We start from the raw sequence: 13,690 nt of genomic DNA, 5'->3' as shown, positions 1-13,690 counted from the left end.
AAGCTAATTTTTTCTTATTTCATGTGTACCAAGATATTTGCACTAGGAACTAAACCAGAAATACGTTGTTTTTTTTAAGTGTATCTGAAAATAGTCTAAACCACGAGCCTTTTAAGTTTTATGTATGCTGTGATTAAAATGAAAACCACTTTATTTATCGCAACTCATTTACCCATGCATATTTAAAGAGTCGTCATGGATGGCGACGCTGCGGGCAGGAAGAATCTCCAGTAGCAGTCAGTGTTGCAACGATTCTAAAGAAGCCTCTGACTGAAGACTGTTGCTGTCTGACAGTTTGACAAGCTAACAGCTCAACATCCAAATAAAGGGAGGCGATATTCCACAGTAACATGGCCTGAATTTTTCAGATCCTAATAAGCTGCTCCCAGGTGTAAAAATGCATTAAAAGTAAAAATATAAGAGAAAAATCCCGTTTTCCACGTCCTTCAGATATTTTTTCAAAAGAAAAAATATCTGCCACTCTTCCATAAAGATCAGATTTCTGGAGTTCGCAACTTCTCTACTTTCTAAAGTAAAATCCACAAATGCAATAAAATCTATTAAAATTCACGGTTATGACATTAAACAATGTGTTAGAGTTTTAGTGAATACTTTGCAAAGCCACCAAACAGTAATGACTGTCTGCCGTTCTCTCCTCATTTAAATTCCGTTTTTCAATCAAAACAGGCAGAGATGTGGGCTGCTAGCTAACAGCTAGCTAAATGACAGCAGAGTTTCGGTGCGTCCCGATCGAAAATAAGTTGATCTGAAACTGAGAATGAGGCAGCATCTGCAGCAAACAGAGAGGAAATCAGCTCTATCAGGAGATAAAAATAGCCTCTGAAGGCGGCAGAAGATGAGAGCTCCGAATGGACGGTTGGCGATGATTAGGGTGGAGGGTCTGTTAGGTCCGGGTGCTAAACAGCACTTCAGCAGGGCTTTAAAGGAAACATTGACAACACCGAGAGAAACACTAGGAGTCAACTTTTACCCCCACCTCTGTGTCTGTGGTTGCTGTCAGAGTGTGTGGGTTTCAGAGTGAGTCAGCTTGTTGCAGACGCTGCACGACAGATAAAGAGGCATCTAAACTCTGCACTTCAGCACACAGCCTGATATTAGAGGACAGGAAACCACAAATAAGATGGTGCCTGATTGGCAGAACTGCAACAGTGATGATGCTTTCAGGCTGTATGGAAGCTCAAGGAGACATTTTACAACCAACGGGAGGAAAGAGAAACGGGAGTCAGGAACAATTCTGCTTCAAAACAGCTAAACCAAAGAAGAAGAAGAAGTATTCACAATGTAAACAAACCAGATTTCATTACAATTTGTTGAACAGAGACTGAATCCTCGAGTATCTGTCTTAAACATCAAATTCTAAAAATATAAATTCTTAATAATGTCGTGTCCCACGCAGGTGGAGTCCGGGAATCTCAACATTTGTGAAAAGTTTCAACATGAATGCACATCATCAGTACATTGGTCTTAAAATGAGTCATCCTATTTTGCTAATGCAGAAATCTGTTGAATCATTTCCAACTGGCCCCAAATATAATTTAATTCAGTTAAAAAATACTTTAACTACAAAGTGAAACTAAATGCTGTTGTAACTCAAGTCATCCAAATATCTTCAGAGTTGCTGAGTGTGATGATGGTGTGAGGAGGAAGAATCTCCTGTAACAGTCAGTCTTGCAACAAATCTGTAGAGGCCTCTGACTTAAGACTTTCTGTAAGAGTCTCATTCCAGTCCAGGCATGCTAACATGTCCTGCTAATCCACCTCACTTTCTTTTGCTGCTCCTTCTTAAATCTGTCTGGTTGGAAAGATGTTGGAGTAGGGGATATGAATCTCTTCTCCTTTTCAGTAGTTCAGGTATTATTTGAGCTTTTGGGATGCTAATAAGCTTCTTCCACTTGTACAAATAAGAAGTTGCTGCCACGGTAACACAACAACTGTGCAAAAGAGCACACCTTTAGCTTAGCTTTTCATGGGTAAAGACGCTAATTTAGTGCACTTTAAGATAAGCTTTTAAAACTTATTTTGATCAGTAAGACGATCTAAACTGGGCAAACTTTAGTTTATAGTTTCTAGAAGAAAAAAGCTCATTTCAACATTTTGGACAAGCCATTTCAATGGCAACGGCACCCAGTTTAGCACACCTTTAGTTTAGCTTTTCTATGTGTAAAGATGCTAATTTAGCACACTTTCAGCTCAGATGCTAAACTAATTTAACAAATGTCAAGCTCAGCTATTCCATGAATATAAAAATTCTGGATCAAATGGGAAAACACCACTAGCTTAACTTTTCCACAAGTAAAAACCAAAACTTTGCACACTTTTTCAAATCAGCTTGTCAAACAGTACAAAAAAACTTAACTAGAATCATAATAAATATTGTAATTTGTTTTTGTTATCTGCGCTGAATCTCGAATCTCGAATGGTTTCAAAAGAGAAAAAAAAAAGATCTGAATGACTTCTGTTGATATTCACAGGAACTGCCTACGCAAACAGAATCAAGCCGCTGATTCCTGATAAGAAGATCATGAGGAGATTACCTCAGAAACACAGATACATCAGAACACCAGACGAAATGATGACTAATCTAACTATCTGATACTTTATCTGTGTCGCATCTTTCTTCCCTTTTGGTATGAGGGAAAGTCTGATTTCTATTTGCAGCAGGTTATTCTAAAATCAGACAATTTTGTCCTCAAACAGGAGCTGAATCATTGATGGTTGAAATAGGAAGGTTGTGTGAAACTACTAGGAAACCATCAGGCTGTGAATGGAGTCAAAAAGAGGAACAAATCAACTAACCACAGGAAAGTATTAGTAATGTTTATGCTAAGGCTGCATGGTTTCACACCCATAAATGACATCAGGCCTAAAAAACATTAATAAGTTTGCTGAACTTCCCAAGATGTAATTTTTAAGCATGTCAAAAATTGCTGCATGCATCATAGTAAATGCATGTCTGCTCCTGATGCAAGGATCTTCATAGATTATTTTATAAAGTTTCCTCACAATGAGAGATGAAACATTTCAAGGAGAGGACGTCCCAGTAAATTTACCTCTAAAAATGCTAAAAGCAATTTAAAAAAAATCTCTGCAGGGGTTTCTAAAAACAAAATACTGCAGCAGGACTTCGGTTTGCAAAGTATTAACGAGAACAAATCACAAAAGTAAAGTAACCTTTGGACAAGAGTAACAAAATCAGGGAGACTCTGACTGCAACATTTTAAACTGTTTATCAGCATAAACACCTTATGTTCTCCTCTGTGCACCAAAGTATTCTAGAGTCAAATGTGAGTCCATCAAGCTCATCAATGGCCTAGTCAAAGTCCAGATCTCCGCCTGGTTAAAACCTGAACTTAGGGCAATAAATCAATAACAATATATATCACGATAAACACATGATCAATATCAAGAGATAGAATATTCAATAATATCACTGGCCTCTGACCCAGAACCGCACAGCATTCTGGGAAATGTAGGCAGAAGAAAGAGTTTAGCCATTCAACATCTCATGGCTTTATACACTTTTTTTAGTATACATAAATTACATAAATTACTTCATTATCCATCCATTTGTTTTTTCTTAATCTGGGACCTGAGTCCAAATTTCATATCACAAACAAGCGAAGGTGGTACGACAGTAACAAAAATCCTCGAATCCAAACTAAGCAAAGTTGGTGGAATCAACTAACTCACTCTCTTTAGTTACCTAGCAACAACAAGCAGTTCCAAGTCACCCCCCCCCTAACTTCGGTTACCTAGCAACAACAAGCAGTTCCAAGTCACCCCCTCCCCCTAACTTCGGTTACCTAGCAACAACAAGCAGTTCCAAGTCACCCCCTCCCCCTAACTTCGGTTACCTAGCAACAACAAGCAGTTCCAAGTCACCCCCCCCCTAACTTCAGTTACCTAGCAAGGTAACTGAAGTTAGGGGGGAAGTTTACCTAGCAACAGCCTGCTGAGCAACTTGCGCAGCAGCAGTTTAAGGTTTGGCCTTTTAGCTACTCAAAAATAAAAACCAATGGAGCAAAGTGAAAACTGTAGATAAAACAGGAAAGACTTTAGATATTTAAAACAAAAACCTCATAATTGTTGATATCGTCTGATATAAAACAATTACATTGTGATATATTCTTCTGCCGTATCGTTCTTTGTCTGCAAATTGAAACGCCATTATGTTTCCAGATATAAAAGCTGAAAAGGTGTGTAGATGAAACTTGGATGGGGTTTTTTTTTTTGTGTTTTTTTTTTTGCAGTGTGCACAAAAAAAAAAAAAAAAAAATGCTGACTCAGGTTGGCGCCGGCTTGTTTTTAACAACCACTCTTCCCAAAGAGTTTGATGGTTTCAGTGAAAACGCTGACTGATGAAAGCAGGTCACACCTTGGTGTCTTTGAACATGCATGAAGGCTCTCACTCTCAGCGCTCATTAACATATGCGAAACACACTGTGGCATTTCCATGAAGTTATGTGTTGTTTCCTCTTGCAAAGGAAGCTGAGCAGGTTCACTGCAACCACACACACACCGACAGCTGTGCTCTCTGTCATACAATTAATACGCCGACTGCAAGAGAGCTGGAAAAGGAAAACTCATTCAAATGCTTTCTGCAACTTTGTGTTGCCCAAAATTTACAAAACGCTCACTTTTAATCTGCAACTTCATGGCGAGCATCTGTGACGATATTCCTGCTGGATTCACACCAAATAGCTAATTTATTTAACTGCTTCCATAAATGAACCCCAGACGTAAAAGTTGGCTTATTTCTGCAGCCCAACCAACAATATCAACAGATTATAAGCAGGATTCATGTTTAAAATATTCATTTTGAAGCTCAAACTGCTGCAGTTCATGTAGCTTCAACCAGATGTCACTGCAAGACACTGATTGAAAAATAAAAATATTAATATTTCAATGAAGTCTGCATTAATGAACATCTTTAAGTGGTTCTGAATCAGACTGTTGCAATAAGAAATACATCTTTAAATCAATAAATCTCATGATAAATTAAAACAACATCAATAATTTTTACTTTTCTTTCGTTCTAACAAAACGAAAGAAAAGTTTTCGTTTTGTTAGACATTTAGACACCAGACTAAATGTCTTCAGTCTGGTGTTTTGGTCTCAATTAAACCGTTTTCGGAGGGAACATTTTGTCATTTTATTTGTTGTTTTATTTATTTTAGATATTTAAAATCTCTTCCAGTTCCAGAGTTAAATGTTCATTACAATTTAAAGTTTACTGATCTTTGGTAATGTGTTCTTATATTATTATGCCATTACTGCTATACTACTTGAAAATGTTCTGAAAACAACAATATTACTGTTTATCGCAATGACTTCTGGGATAATTTATCTTATCATGACATCTTGGTTCTGTCTTTTACTATGTCACAATTTAATTTGGTTAAAAAAAATTTCTACAACCGTTCATAATGATTTTTGCTTTAATCTATAAGTGTGCAAAGGATCTTCATGATCTACTTTAGTAGATGGAGACATTAAAGTGTCTTTTTCACATACATTTTTTAATATTAATCCATGTTTACATAGAATTATTCCCTCGCTACGTCCTCCATTTTGTTTCTTTCTTCTGCAGACAGTCTCCTCCATGGTTAAAGTATTGTAAAAAATGTGCATAATTTCTCACCGTGTCAGATAAACATTTCATCGCTCAAAGAAGAGACTTTAAAATACTGATGTTAGTTTATAAATCACTGAACGGTTTGGCACCACAATACCTTAAAGATCTGTTATTACTGTACCAACCGTCTAGACCCCTCAGATCTTCTGGTTCTGGTTCTGCTCTGCATCCCCAGAACCAGAACCAAACGAGGAGAAGCAGCATTCAGCTTCTATGCACCACAGATTTGGAACAAACTTCCAGAAAACTGTAAAACAGCTGAAACACTGGGTGCCTTTAAAAATCAACTTAAAACCCACCTGTTAGAGTTGCTTATGGCTAAATTAGGATTAGAGTGCCGGTTTTGATGTCTTTGATGTTTTTAATGGTTTTATTTTTACTTTTTATTTCCTTATTCTCACTGTTTATGTTTTAATGAAGGTTTTAAGGTGTGAGTACCCTTGTTAGATGGCGTTCTAACTAAAACTCAGGGTTTAATGTTTTTATCTTTTTTTTTATTATTTGTTTTAATCTTTTTCAAAATCCTTTTCTCTTTCTCACTGTTTATTCCTGTTTTTATTTTAACTATGTAAAGCACTTTGAAATGCTTTGCTGCTGAAATGTGCTATACAAATAAAATTTGATTGATTGATTGATTCGTGTCGCCTGACGACATAAAAAATGCATTATATTGCACCTTTAATACGTCAAATGTTGTAATTAAAACAGGCTATTTTAAGATGATAAGGGTCTGAAATCCACTCATGTTTATTCCCATCTCACCATGAAACGACTGGTTTTAATGTAATGGGAGAACTTCACATGTAATTTGGCCCTGCTGTTATGTAAAACATGTTTTAATTCAAAGCTTACTTCCGACATCTAGTGGACACAAACAGCAACAGCAACTGGATCAATGGGTGAAGTCAAGGGTCACTGAAGAGCAGTGGGTAAAGAATCCATCCATCCATCCACTTTCTTGCACCCTTGTCCCTTAATGGGGTCGGGAGGGGTGCTGGTGCCCATCTCCAGCTAACGTTTCGGGCGAGAGGCGGGGTCACCCTGGACAGGTCGCCAGTCTGTCGTAGGGCAACACAGAGACACACAGGACACACAACCATGCACACACACACTCACACCTAGGGGCAATTTAGACAGACCAATTAACCTGACAGTCATGTTTTTGGACTGTGGGAGGAAACCGGAGTACCCAGAGAAAACCCACCATGCACAGGGAGAACATGCAAACTCCATGCAGAAAGACCCCAGGCTGGGAATCAAACCCAGAACCTTCTTGCTGCAAGGCAACAGCTCTACCAACTGCGCCACTGTGCAGCCCGTGGGTAAAGAATGTTACCCTTAAATAAAATCTAATCCAACCGATTGCTTTTAAAGTTTTTAATTAACAACTCTGAATACACAAAATAGAAGTAGTAATACATTTTAAGAGCTCGAGGATTATGTGTATTATACATTTTAACACCCACATTTTTCTGAGTGAGGTCTCTGAATTTTTGCTTAAAAACTTCCCCTATAGTCTAGTTATGCCGTGAGATTTGAGCCACCAATCTGAGCTCATCTAACTATGTAAATGAACGACATTTGCAATACAACAGTTTAAATCTGTGTGTAAATAAACCACTCAGTCAACCGCACAATAAAGTGGATATACTGTAAAGATTTTGGGACGTACTAATAATTTACAACCTGGAGGCTAGCAGGCTAGCGACATTTCTAACAGTGGTTAAATTCCACGGGAACGGAAAAAGTTCCCGTCAAAAGTTGCATGAACACCTGCTTTCTCGCAGTTTCCTAGTGAAGTAAAGAGAGTAGGGAGAAAGTGGGCTTGTGTGTGTGGTTATGTTTGTGTGGTGAAATATGCTTCATAGCTGCAAGGAAACATATAGAATTGGATATCTTTTAATCTTTTTTTGCACTTTAACTTGACTGCCAGTATCGATGTAACAAATAGACTCAGGTGGGGTCAATTTTTTTAAATGTGTAAAATTTATAAATTTTCAATTTATTCATTTATAGAAATGAAAAAGTATAGAAATAGAAAAAGTTTCATGCAAAAAAAATAAAAAATACTTCCAACTACTTTTTAAAATTGTTCAACTTTAAAACGGGTCAATTTGACCCGTAACATAATAGGAGGGTTAAATTGTTTTAAGCTAAATGCTAACTAGCATAGCCGCGCTAACCATAGACATGAATATTCATGGCGCTGTTAGCTAAACGGAAGTGAGAATGTTAGCATTGACCTTGAAACATTTCGACGTATTTTAATGCCGAAACATAAAAAGACTTAACAGAATATAAAAATAGCACAAACCTCAACTTTTTAACTTACCTTTAGTTTTGTTTGACCGGGTAAAAACGTCTTCCTCCATGAGCTAACGTCAAGGGCTGCAGCTAGCTGGGACTTGGCTCCGTCCACATCAGATACTTCATTTTTTTCATTCTGAAATATGGAAAATTGTTTGGTAAATGTTTAACTGACAGTTGACACATGCATTATACCCACTAAGGATATATTATACCTCTTTTTTTACGGATATAAAGGCCAAACTGCCTCGGTACCAGTTCTGGAAGCTTCTCTCAGCTTCGATATTTCTCTTTACTCAGCACAATCTGACTGTGACGTCATACCAAATTTATATAAAGTCAAATAACATAAAACTAAAAGCGTGACAAAAAATGCAAATTCTAAGAAAAATTATGAAATAAGAAAAAACACAAGAAAGTGCAAATAATGATGTCGAAGGAAGAGGAAAAGAAAACTTTAAAAAAAGATAGAAAAACAGTTGAAATTGTAAGAAAAAAAATCAAAATGGCGAGAAAATAATATAGTCTTGTATAATCTATATAAATTTTTTTAGATTAATTAAAAAATAGTTTTTTCTCACAAGTTTTCAACTTTTCAAATTTTTGTTTATTTATATTTTGTTTTTTGTTTTTGTTTTTTACTTTATTGGAGTACTTAGTTGGAGTATTTTGACGTATTATGAAAGTAATTGCCCAATTTCAATGACAGCTTTTAAACACTAGATGGCAGCAGAGTCTGGCGTTCTGCACTTTAACTTTTATTAAACATCTCTTTCTGTCACTGAAGCGTTGAGATCCATCCAGGAAATTTGCGTTGAAGGAGCGTCAGGGATTGTTGCAAACTTCTGCGAATCCAACAGGGAACGCCGGACAGACAGACCGGACCCAGCCTGCCTGCGCGTGAGGCGTTCGGGTGATGAAGACAGACGCTGGAAATAAATTGACCTCTGGCCTCACAAATCTGACACCCTCTGAGTTTTCCATGAACCCAGAGACCCGCGCAGCAGATCGGTGTGTGCCTGCCGGGGGCCGCATTCGGCTGCAGGCAGACAGATGGACACACAGGCAGGTACAGACTCTTTCCATGACTGGGGTTATATTTAGGGTTAGACGAAGGTGAAATGCTCAGATGATACTTGAAAAGCTGCTGGACTTGTTCTGACCGGCTAAACTGGGCTGGAGTGGGTCAGATCTGATGCTTCAATGCTGGTTGAACACTGAAAACGTATTGGAAAAATTTGATTTAATTAGGTTTGGCTTTGAGTTGTTATTGTTATTCCCAGACCAATTAGTAGCTAAAGTTTAACAGATTAGCACTGATTTATTTACACCTGGTGCTGAAGGTTTCTAGGAACCACATGCAGTTTCTCGGGATCTGAGATGCTTTCAGTGCCTGGAGTTTCACTCATCAGCATACAGACATAAAGTAAAACAGAGTGACGTTTCCAAGCATATCAATGGAAAGTTAAGTGGAAGAAAAATATACGGAAGAGAAGAAATGCACAAACTTTACTGCATTGACAGACCATCTCCAAGTTATCAACTAAATGTTTAGTTAACTAAATAATTACAAAATATTTGGCTATCTAACCATATAGTTTGGATCTAAACATAGAGCTAACAAACTAAATATTTAGTTTTAAACTAAATATCAAGCTTGCTAAACAAATAGTTTGAAATTAAATATTTAGTTGCTGAACTAAATATTTAGCTTGCTAAATATGTTTGTTGCTAAATATTTAGTTTGCCAAACCAAATATTTAGTTTGTCAATTAAATGTTTAGTTTGGCTCCAAATTTAGTTTGCTAAACCAGATATTTAGTTCCCAAACTAAATATTTAATTTGGCTCCAACTAAGTATTTTTGTTTTAAACTAAATATTTAGCTTGCTAACCAAATAGCTTGTTGCTAAATATTTAGTTAGTTGACTAAATATTTAATTTGTATCTAAATATTTAGTTGATAAATTAGATATTTATCCAGCTAACCAAATATTTAGTTTGCAGCTACATAATTAATAAATTACATTTTTAGCTCCAAACAAAATGTTTAGTTTTAAAATAAGATTTCTAGCTTTCTAGCTAAATAGCTCGTAGGTAGACTAAACATTTAGCTTGCTAATTAAATATTTACTTTACATTTTGTAACATTTATAAATGTGTGAATAACACAATGAAAATCTGACGTAAAAACATATTTTTTCCTCTAATGAGAAGCTAAACAAGCAAAAATCTTTGCTGTTAGTTTTTGACCGTGTAATTTTACAAAAATAAACGCTTGAATAAATCCCAATGTGTGTAATGAGGTGATATCAGTCTTCGTTTCCACATCAGAGATGCATCACAGTGCAACGACACCAGCAGCCTCGGTGTGGTCAGCACGTTCCCATAGCAACGCAAACACGACACCGCCTCACTGCTAGCGATGAGCTCAACACCTGTTGCTGCGCTGCGCTCTGTTTTCTCCTTGTCGTGTTCACAAATTCAGCTGTGAAGCCTTCTGACATACACCTCACCTGCTCAGGTGTCACCCCAGTGCATGCTGGGGGATCTGCACACCTCTGCTCCACTCCTGCAGTGGAACCCCAGTCAGGAAACAGATTCCTCCGGGAAGAGGAAACATTTAATGTTCCCCATTTCCAGTTATAGTCACTCGTTATATTCCTCTATCCTGGTGTCCTTTGGCTGCATTTCGCCATTTTATCTCTAATCAGGTTTTATTTCTTATATCAATAATCAATAGTTTGTCTGAATGTGATTTTTTGGCCGTTTTTCCTGGATAACCTGAGTTTCATCAACTCACTCCTGGTTTGTTTTTGCTTCCCATCTGAATTTTCTGGGTTTAATTACATTTTAGTTTAATGTGCAGCATTCTTTCTTTTCTATGAAACAAATTAGTGTTAAAAAAGTGCAACTTTGCTTTTTCATGTTTCTATATTTTTGTTTTTTCCCTTTTCTTTATTGTTTTTCTCTTCTTTTCTTTTTCCACTTTTTTCTTCTTATTCAAAAATGAAAATAACGTGCAACTTTCTTTTCTTTTTTGTTTTTCTTGTTCCTGGTTTCTTGTTTTTCATCCCTTTTCCTTGTTTCTATTTCTTCTCTCAAAAAATGCACAACTTAATTTTTTTCTCTTTCTTTTTTGTTTCCTTTTCTTTATTCTGTTTTCTTTCCGTTTTCTTTTTCTCTTTTCCTTATTTTTTCTTTAGCTTCTCTCAAAAATGAAAAATGTTCACCTCCTTTTCTGTTTTTTCTTTAATTTCTATAATTTTCCTTGTCCTCCTTTTCTTTTTTCATTTTTTCTTTTTCTCTCTTTTCCTATTTTTTCTGTTTCCCTTTTCCATTCTTTTCTCTTTCTCTTCTTGTTTTCCTTTCTTTTCTCTCCTCCTTTTTCCTCTTCTAAATGCTGCTATGTGCAGCTTCCTCAGATTCAGCTGATAAAGTTGAAGCCACGTCCATTCAGATGGTAAAATGAGTGTCTGCTGCAGTGAAGGCGCTGCCGTGTGACATTTAGGCTGTGAGTGGATATTAATTTAGGCCCATAATTTCTGCAGTGAGTTGCACTCGATCGGGTTACAGCGTCCTGCTGAGCTCTGAACTGCATCCAGTTTTAAATAGACCTTCTCACAGGTTTATTTCCATGTGCTGGAGGTAAATCTTCGTCTGTCCTCATGTCTGCAGCACATCAGAGTCCTGATTCATCTTCACTTCAACACATCCGAGGTTTTCCAGCGAAATGTTCACTCTGGATGATGCGTTAAACCAGCAGGGCTGCTGTGTGTTTACCTGCATGTTTGTATGTGGGCCAACTGAAGCTCACAGGTGATGCTGCTTTGAATGAGGATAAAAGTGAGTATTTTATTTTCTGAACTAGAAAAGGCCATGGTGGGATCAGAAATAATCACAAATATGATCAATAACAGCTAATAAGGGTTCAGATTCAGCTGCTTTTCTCCTCCTAATCTTCCAAAAAGTCCAGATTTGTGGAGCTAATAATTCCTGTGAATCTCCGCAGCTCCTCCAGAGCTGCCATGACTCTCATTGGACACATAAATAAACCTTCAATATAACAGCTAGAAGGAACCAATCATGTAAAATTAATTTTTTGCTCGTTTTTTTGCATCCATTTGGGTTTCAGTTGATTTTAAAATCAGTGAAGCGCTTAAATAAAAACACAGCTGCTTTTTTTTTAAATTCTTTTGGCAGTAAGTTAATGTTTTTGGCATCTGGAAAATGATTTGTTTCAAAAACGTCCCCATCACCTAGCAACCCAAGATGAGTTCCAGCAGGTTGGGTCAGCTGGTTTTACAATGGCTGCTGGAAAAGACAGGTGAAACCAGCTGCTGCATCCTTGTTGGCTGTGCAGGATCTTGTGCATCTTCTGCTTTTCAGAGATGTAAAGTTTTATGTTTCTGTTTCTGTTTGCAGCCATTTTCATGTGTGAGTGTAGGTGTTGATTTTTGGGGCGCGGCCGGCAGCAGGTTACGTGGATTAAAAAAAAAAAAATCAAATATGAAAAGATAAATAAATAAATTGAAAATTGAAAGTGAAATTCTGGAGGGATTGATCAATGTGAAAAGATGTTGATTATCACATAATTTATTAACTTTTGGCTGCAAAAATGGGTTAAAGAAAAATTTTAATTGATGCAAAATGTTTCAGAATTCTCAAGTAAAATAAAATTTGACATTTTTATATGAAAAGTTATTGGAAAAATAGATGTTAAAATCATTTTGTGTCATGAATTAGCAGTAATTAGATGCGTGAGGATGTTTTTCCTGGATTGTTTGACCTGGAATGACCCGGTTCTGTTGTGCAGTCCGTTTCTTTTCCATCAGTCAGCAGATGAACCCTCCTGACTCACCTGTAGGCCTCGCCCTGATTGGCTGACCCAACCAGGAAGAAGACGGGTTTGTGCTGCAGATTAAAGCGAAGTCTGAGAGGCTGAATCATTCCCTCATCCCTCGGATCTGTTTGGACGACATTCTCCAGGAAGTGCTTAGAAGTGGGAACATGTTCTTCTGAGGAAACCAGTCCGGACCGAAGCTGCTGCCACCTGCCCTTGAGCCAGGCAGCAGCTGCTCCAAGCTGGCTAACCCTGGCAGCGTGTTGCTCTATAATTAGCAGCTGCGTCCTTCCTGCTAATCTCCTCCACAGCTGCTCCAATCATACGGCTGGCCCTGGTTGCCATGGTGAACTAATTAACTCGTCAATGACCGATGGGAAACAAAGTGGCAGGAAACCTGAAGAAGGGGGACACAACAAACAGATTTTTAGTTTACACTTTCTTTTTCCTGAACATTTTTCCGGTTGCCTGGACAACTGTAAAAACAAAACTTAATATTAAAAAATAAAAAGTCTGTTTGATTACGTTTGTCTGTCTTTGTCAGGACATTCTCAGCTTCATTTTCTTTACTGAATAGATGCAGCAAAATCTGATCTCTGGTAAAAACCTTGGATGTTTGCAGCCAGATTTACGTGAAATTAAACAAAATTTGAGTACTTTGTGTTGCACTTTTAGATTTTAAATAGCATCTTTTTGAAAGGCAGTGAAATTAATTCATTAATTAAGGCAGTGGATTAATCTGTTATTAAAATAATTGTCTATTTGTTGAAAGAACAACACACTCCAGTATTTTAGCCAAAACTGTTCAAAAATATATTCATTTTGCATTTAAAATAATAAAGAACTTTGTTTGTAAATATGTTTTACCCGGGACCTTTTCTGTCT

At 37.1% G+C, this 13,690-nt stretch overlaps 2 long non-coding RNA genes across 3 annotated transcripts in view; one reads left to right on the top strand and one right to left on the bottom strand.

Moving 5' to 3' along the window:
- Nucleotides 1-8,318, bottom strand: part of LOC145550162 (uncharacterized) — an 83,326-nt gene extending 75,008 nt beyond the window's left edge. Inside the window, exons 1-2 of the long non-coding RNA XR_014086044.1 lie at nt 8,179-8,318; nt 7,989-8,099 (exon numbers count right to left, since the gene is read on the bottom strand). This is a non-coding gene — a long non-coding RNA (uncharacterized LOC145550162). The remainder of the gene's footprint in view (nt 1-7,988; nt 8,100-8,178) is intronic.
- A 303-nt stretch (nt 8,319-8,621) lies between these two features.
- Nucleotides 8,622-13,411, top strand: LOC108165862 (uncharacterized). 2 transcript variants are annotated; one of them, XR_014086119.1, is made up of 2 exons: nt 8,622-9,032; nt 11,641-13,411. It is a non-coding gene; the product is annotated as an uncharacterized LOC108165862 (long non-coding RNA). The 2 variants fall into 2 exon arrangements; XR_014086120.1 differs by lacking the exon at nt 8,622-9,032 and adding an exon at nt 9,865-11,476.
- Nucleotides 13,412-13,690: the final 279 nt, after the last annotated feature.

This window comes from Poecilia reticulata, chromosome 23, assembly GCF_904066995.2.
Source record: "Poecilia reticulata chromosome 23, P_reticulata-male-v2, whole genome shotgun sequence".
Taxonomy (NCBI): domain Eukaryota; kingdom Metazoa; phylum Chordata; class Actinopteri; order Cyprinodontiformes; family Poeciliidae; genus Poecilia; species Poecilia reticulata.
The sequence above is the reverse complement of the archived record's forward strand: the minus strand, read 5'-3'. Positions and strand labels throughout refer to the sequence as shown.